The sequence below is a fragment of the Athalia rosae genome, unplaced genomic scaffold (assembly GCF_917208135.1).
Source record: "Athalia rosae unplaced genomic scaffold, iyAthRosa1.1, whole genome shotgun sequence".
Classification (NCBI taxonomy): domain Eukaryota; kingdom Metazoa; phylum Arthropoda; class Insecta; order Hymenoptera; family Athaliidae; genus Athalia; species Athalia rosae.
Window position 1 is genome coordinate 110,001 of NW_026019230.1, and position 7,500 is coordinate 117,500.

General features: G+C 46.6%; 1 non-coding gene across 1 annotated transcript; it reads left to right on the plus strand.

Moving 5' to 3' along the window:
• Positions 1-4,605: 4,605 nt before the first annotated feature.
• Positions 4,606-6,519, plus strand: LOC125502174. Its single transcript, XR_007280022.1, has one exon. It is a non-coding gene; the product is annotated as a small subunit ribosomal RNA (ribosomal RNA).
• Positions 6,520-7,500: the final 981 nt, after the last annotated feature.

Here is a 7,500-nt window from a genome sequence, read left to right on the forward strand (position 1 = left end):
TCAAAGTCCGAAAGAGTCGCGGCATCACTCGTTGGATCGAAAAATTTTCAAAGTCCGAAAGAGTCGCGCATCACTCGTGGATCGAAAAATTTTCAAAGTCCGAAGAGTCGAGCATCACTCGTTGGATCGAAAAATTTTCAAAGTCCGAAAGAGTCGCGCATCACTCGTTGGATCGAAAAATTTTCAAAGTCCGAAAGAGTCGCGCATCACTCGTTGGATCGAAAAATTTTCAAAGTCCGAAAGAGTCGCGCATCACTCGTTGGATCGAAAAAATTTCAAAGTCCGAAAGAGTCGCGCATCACTCGTTGGATCGAAAAATTTTCAAAGTCCGAAAGAGTCGCGCATCACTCGTTGGATCGAAAAATTTTCAAAGTCCGAAAGAGTCGCGCATCACTCGTTGGATCGAAAAAATTTTCAAAGTCCGAAAGAGTCGCGCATCACTCGTTGGATCGAAAAATTTTCAAAGTCCGAAAGAGTCGCGCATCACTCGTTGGATCGAAAAATTTTCAAAGTCCGAAAGAGTCGCGCATCACTCGTTGGATCGAAAAATTTTCAAAGTCCGAAAGAGTCGCGCATCACTCGTTGGATCGAAAAATTTTCAAAGTCCGAAAGAGTCGCGCATCACTCGTTGGATCGAAAAATTTTCAAAGTCCGAAAGAGTCGCGCATCACTCGTTGGATCGAAAAATTTTCAAAGTCCGAAAGAGTCGCGCATCACTCGTTGGATCGAAAAATTTTCAAAGTCCGAAAGAGTCGCGCATCACTCGTTGGATCGAAAAATTTTCAAAGTCCGAAAGAGTCGCGCATCACTCGTTGGATCGAAAAATTTTCAAAGTCCGAAAGAGTCGCGCATCACTCGTTGGATCGAAAAATTTTCAAAGTCCGAAAGAGTCGCGCATCACTCGTTGGATCGAAAAATTTTCAAAGTCCGAAAGAGTCGCGCATCACTCGTTGGATCGAAAAATTTTCAAAGTCCGAAAGAGTCGCGCATCACTCGTTGGATCGAAAAATTTTCAAAGTCCGAAAGAGTCGCGCATCACTCGTTGGATCGAAAAATTTTCAAAGTCCGAAAGAGTCGCGCATCACTCGTTGGATCGAAAAATTTTCAAAGTCCGAAAGAGTCGCGCATCACTCGTTGGATCGAAAAATTTTCAAAGTCCGAAAGAGTCGCGCATCACTCGTTGGATCGAAAAATTTTCAAAGTCCGAAAGAGTCGCGCATCACTCGTTGGATCGAAAAATTTTCAAAGTCCGAAAGAGTCGCGCATCACTCGTTGGATCGAAAAATTTTCAAAGTCCGAAAGAGTCGCGCATCACTCGTTGGATCGAAAAATTTTCAAAGTCCGAAAGAGTCGCGCATCACTCGTTGGATCGAAAAATTTTCAAAGTCCGAAAGAGTCGCGCATCACTCGTTGGATCGAAAAATTTTCAAAGTCCGAAAGAGTCGCGCATCACTCGTTGGATCGAAAAATTTTCAAAGTCCGAAAGAGTCGCGCATCACTCGTTGGATCGAAAAATTTTCAAAGTCCGAAAGAGTCGCGCATCACTCGTTGGATCGAAAAATTTTCAAAGTCCGAAAGAGTCGCGCATCACTCGTTGGATCGAAAAATTTTCAAAGTCCGAAAGAGTCGCGCATCACTCGTTGGATCGAAAAATTTTCAAAGTCCGAAAGAGTCGCGCATCACTCGTTGGATCGAAAAATTTTCAAAGTCCGAAAGAGTCGCGCATCACTCGTTGGATCGAAAAATTTTCAAAGTCCGAAAGAGTCGCGCATCACTCGTTGGATCGAAAAATTTTCAAAGTCCGAAAGAGTCGCGCATCACTCGTTGGATCGAAAAATTTTCAAAGTCCGAAAGAGTCGCGCATCACTCGTTGGATCGAAAAATTTTCAAAGTCCGAAAGAGTCGCGCATCACTCGTTGGATCGAAAAATTTTCAAAGTCCGAAAGAGTCGCGCATCACTCGTTGGATCGAAAAATTTTCAAAGTCCGAAAGAGTCGCGCATCACTCGTTGGATCGAAAAATTTTCAAAGTCCGAAAGAGTCGCGCATCACTCGTTGGATCGAAAAATTTTCAAAGTCCGAAAGAGTCGCGCATCACTCGTTGGATCGAAAAATTTTCAAAGTCCGAAAGAGTCGCGCATCACTCGTTGGATCGAAAAATTTTCAAAGTCCGAAAGAGTCGCGCATCACTCGTTGGATCGAAAAATTTTCAAAGTCCGAAAGAGTCGCGCATCACTCGTTGGATCGAAAAATTTTCAAAGTCCGAAAGAGTCGCGCATCACTCGTTGGATCGAAAAATTTTCAAAGTCCGAAAGAGTCGCGCATCACTCGTTGGATCGAAAAATTTTCAAAGTCCGAAAGAGTCGCGCATCACTCGTTGGATCGAAAAATTTTCAAAGTCCGAAAGAGTCGCGCATCACTCGTTGGATCGAAAAATTTTCAAAGTCCGAAAGAGTCGCGCATCACTCGTTGGATCGAAAAATTTTCAAAGTCCGAAAGAGTCGCGCATCACTCGTTGGATCGAAAAATTTTCAAAGTCCGAAAGAGTCGCGCATCACTCGTTGGATCGAAAAATTTTCAAAGTCCGAAAGAGTCGCGCATCACTCGTTGGATCGAAAAATTTTCAAAGTCCGAAAGAGTCGCGCATCACTCGTTGGATCGAAAAATTTTCAAAGTCCGAAAGAGTCGCGCATCACTCGTTGGATCGAAAAATTTTCAAAGTCCGAAAGAGTCGCGCATCACTCGTTGGATCGAAAAATTTTCAAAGTCCGAAAGAGTCGCGCATCACTCGTTGGATCGAAAAATTTTCAAAGTCCGAAAGAGTCGCGCATCACTCGTTGGATCGAAAAATTTTCAAAGTCCGAAAGAGTCGCGCATCACTCGTTGGATCGAAAAATTTTCAAAGTCCGAAAGAGTCGCGCATCACTCGTTGGATCGAAAAATTTTCAAAGTCCGAAAGAGTCGCGCATCACTCGTTGGATCGAAAAATTTTCGAAGTCCGAAAGAGTCGCGCATCACTCGTTGGATCGAAAAATTTTCAAAGTCCGAAAGAGTCGCGCATCACTCGTTGGATCGAAAAATTTTCAAAGTCCGAAAGAGTCGCGCATCACTCGTTGGATCGAAAAATTTTCAAAGTCCGAAAGAGTCGCGCATCACTCGTTGGATCGAAAAATTTTCAAAGTCCGAAAGAGTCGCGCATCACTCGTTGGATCGAAAAATTTTCAAAGTCCGAAAGAGTCGCGCATCACTCGTTGGATCGAAAAATTTTCAAAGTCCGAAAGAGTCGCGCATCACTCGTTGGATCGAAAAATTTTCAAAGTCCGAAAGAGTCGCGCATCACTCGTTGGATCGAAAAATTTTCAAAGTCCGAAAGAGTCGCGCATCACTCGTTGGATCGAAAAATTTTCAAAGTCCGAAAGAGTCGCGCATTACTCGTTGGATCGAAAAATTTTCAAAGTCCGAAAGAGTCGCGCATCACTCGTTGGATCGAAAAATTTTCAAAGTCCGAAAGAGTCGCGCATCACTCGTTGGATCGAAAAATTTTCAAAGTCCGAAAGAGTCGCGCATCACTCGTTGGATCGAAAAATTTTTAAAGTCCGAAAGAGTCGCGCATCACTCGTTGGATCGAAAAATTTTCAAAGTCCGAAAGAGTCGCGCATCACTCGTTGGATCGAAAAATTTTCAAAGTCCGAAAGAGTCGCGCATCACTCGTTGGATCGAAAAATTTTCAAAGTCCCAACGATTCTCGCATGGAACTAAGTTCCAACGTACTGCCAAATTTTTCAGGTCGCGTTGCTGTTTTGCCCCATAAGGAACACGTGTTATGACCGGCCGGCTCCGACGTCCGAGCGGCACCGTTGATACTTCATGCACCGAGCGGTCTCGACCGGTCGGTCGGCACCTAGTCCTCGGGTTTCGGAACTTTCGACTTGTTTCGGCCCGTATCTCGACATTCCTTTGCGGGTTTGTTGTCGGGGCTATGGTTTCGTCCTCACCGTGTCACGAACACGCAGACAAAAATTTTTTTCGAATTTTGAAAATTTTTCGTCTGAGCGGAGATTCGCACCACAGGCGTTCGTTTCGTTCCGGTAAGAACCACTCTCACGAGTTCAAAGTTTTTCCGAGCGCTCACGTTTCGCAGGGGCGAGTTCTCCGCTCCGTCTAGAAAATATGATTCAATTTGAATCGTCGACACTACATAACCGCGGGTCGGTGTCTAAGACCGAATGGCCCTTTATGCGGTGACCAGAAAGTCTTCTCTCGCAAGTCGAGGGAAGCAGTCGAACAGAGGCATCAACTCGCCACATTCCGTGCGTATCACAGTCTGTTCGCAGACGGTACACATTGAGTTCCAATCGTACTCCCGACGCTTGCAATCTAGCCGAAGGATACGAGAAGGATAATTCGAACGATTTGCACCGGGGAGTCGACAAAAATTGTCTTCACCCGAGGAAACACAAAGTCGAACAGAGCGCTCTGAGCGCTAGTACGCGTACACAAGTTGTGCGGTACCAGATATACATATTATATTAAAACGTGTGGCCGACCGGGCAAAGACTCGGCGGCATGGGGCAACACACGAAAAGAGCTACCAATAACACAAAGCTCCCTGGTTGATCCTGCCAGTAGTCATATGCTTGTCTCAAAGATTAAGCCATGCATGTCTCAGTGCAAGCCATATTAAGGTGAAACCGCGAATGGCTCATTAAATCAGTTATGGTTTCTTAGATCGTACCCACATTTACTTGGATAACTGTGGTAATTCTAGAGCTAATACATGCAAACAGAGTTCCGACCAGAGATGGGAGGAATGCTTTTATTAGATCAAAACCAATCGGTGGCGGGTTCGTCCCGTCCGCCGTTTACTTTGGTGACTCTGAATAACTTTGGGCTGATCGCACGGTCTTGGTACCGGCGACGCATCTTTCAAATGTCTGCCTTATCAACTGTCGATGGTAGGTTCTGCGCCTACCATGGTTGTAACGGGTAACGGGGAATCAGGGTTCGATTCCGGAGAGGGAGCCTGAGAAACGGCTACCACATCCAAGGAAGGCAGCAGGCGCGCAAATTACCCACTCCCGGCACGGGGAGGTAGTGACGAAAAATAACGATACGGGACTCATCCGAGGCCCCGTAATCGGAATGAGTACACTTTAAATCCTTTAACGAGGATCAATTGGAGGGCAAGTCTGGTGCCAGCAGCCGCGGTAATTCCAGCTCCAATAGCGTATATTAAAGTTGTTGCGGTTAAAAAGCTCGTAGTTGAATCTGTGTCCCACGCTGTCGGTTCACCGCTCGCGGTGTTTAACTGGCATGATTGTGGGACGTCCTACCGGTGGGCTTAGCCTTTCGGGGCGGCCCAACTAATATCCCATCGCGGTGCTCTTCATTGAGTGTCGAGGTGGGCCGGTACGTTTACTTTGAACAAATTAGAGTGCTTAAAGCAGGCTATTTTCGCCTGAATACTGTGTGCATGGAATAATGGAATAGGACCTCGGTTCTATTTTGTTGGTTTTCGGAACCCCGAGGTAATGATTAATAGGAACAGATGGGGGCATTCGTATTGCGACGTTAGAGGTGAAATTCTTGGATCGTCGCAAGACGGACAGAAGCGAAAGCATTTGCCAAAAATGTTTTCTTTAATCAAGAACGAAAGTTAGAGGTTCGAAGGCGATCAGATACCGCCCTAGTTCTAACCATAAACGATGCCAGCTAGCGATCCGCCGAAGTTCCTCCGATGACTCGGCGGGCAGCTTCCGGGAAACCAAAGCTTTTGGGTTCCGGGGGAAGTATGGTTGCAAAGCTGAAACTTAAAGGAATTGACGGAAGGGCACCACCAGGAGTGGAGCCTGCGGCTTAATTTGACTCAACACGGGAAACCTCACCAGGCCCGGACACCGGAAGGATTGACAGATTGAGAGCTCTTTCTTGATTCGGTGGGTGGTGGTGCATGGCCGTTCTTAGTTGGTGGAGCGATTTGTCTGGTTAATTCCGATAACGAACGAGACTCTAGCCTGCTAAATAGGCGTACTTTTCGGTATCTCGAAGGCCCCCGGCTTCGGTCGGGAGGTTTTTACTACCGGCGTACAAATAAATCTTCTTAGAGGGACAGGCGGCTTCTAGCCGCACGAGATTGAGCAATAACAGGTCTGTGATGCCCTTAGATGTTCCGGGCCGCACGCGCGCTACACTGAAGGAATCAGCGTGTCTTCCCTGGCCGAAAGGCCCGGGTAACCCGCTGAACCTCCTTCGTGCTAGGGATTGGGGCTTGCAATTATTCCCCATGAACGAGGAATTCCCAGTAAGCGCGAGTCATAAGCTCGCGTTGATTACGTCCCTGCCCTTTGTACACACCGCCCGTCGCTACTACCGATTGAATGATTTAGTGAGGTCTTCGGACTGGTACGCGGCAATGCCTCGGCATTGCCGATGTTGCCGGGAAGATGACCAAACTTGATCATTTAGAGGAAGTAAAAGTCGTAACAAGGTTTCCGTAGGTGAACCTGCGGAAGGATCATTAACGTTTCGTTACTGCGAAAAAAAAAGCAGCGAATCGATGATTATTTTGGTAGATTCCACCGTGAATCTCACGCAATTATAATCCAGTCAAAAGACACACATGGCACAAGAGGTGGCGTACATTGTACGCGTGTCACGAATATCGAACTACGTAACGGCCGAAACGGCTCGTGTCGCACTCACACACGTCGACGACGAACGATCTTGCTATGTCCGTTGGAAGAGAGAGAAAATAATATAAAAAGGACATTACAACTAGTGTATCACGGTAAAATATATCGTGTGCAGCAGCCAAAAACAAACTAAGGCATAAATGGCTATGGGTAAAAAAAACACTAGAAAAATAAAAGGACATTGCTACTACGCCAACCTACGGGGGCGCAAGAACGAAAACTCTCTTTCCATTCTGGACGATAGCGATGCGGATCGTGATGCCATTCGTCGATCAGATTTGTGTGAGGTAGCGACATTGTGCGCGTTGCTGAGGCGACCAAGTGCCCGCTTCTGTTGAACGGGACGCTTGGTGTGCGTTTGAATCAACCGTTCGGTCGATCCCCCCGCTTTGTACGAGGCGTGGCGCGCGATTGATCGAACGGTTTTTTTTATGCTTTTTTTTCAAATTGTTTCTTTTCAAAGATACACATGAAGAAAAGTTACCATACTTTCACGGGGTAACCTGCTCCGGCTGGAGTTTAGCTCCACCGGGGTGACGTCGCGTTCTCCGCGGCGGAAGGTTGGCGACGAACTTTCGCCCCGTGAAATGCAATTGAGATCTTATTCCTTTTGCGTAACATTACCAAAATCCACGTGCCGTGGTTCCCCCCAGACACAAAAAATATGGCTCGATCGAATTATACGCGGCTTCCTCCTCGCACGTAAAGTGTTGTAGAGTACAAGCCGCGCTCGAGCCTTTCGGAGGGGTTCCGCGCGTCACGCGCTTGATATTGGAATCACATTCGAACTGATCGTACAAAGAAACGCT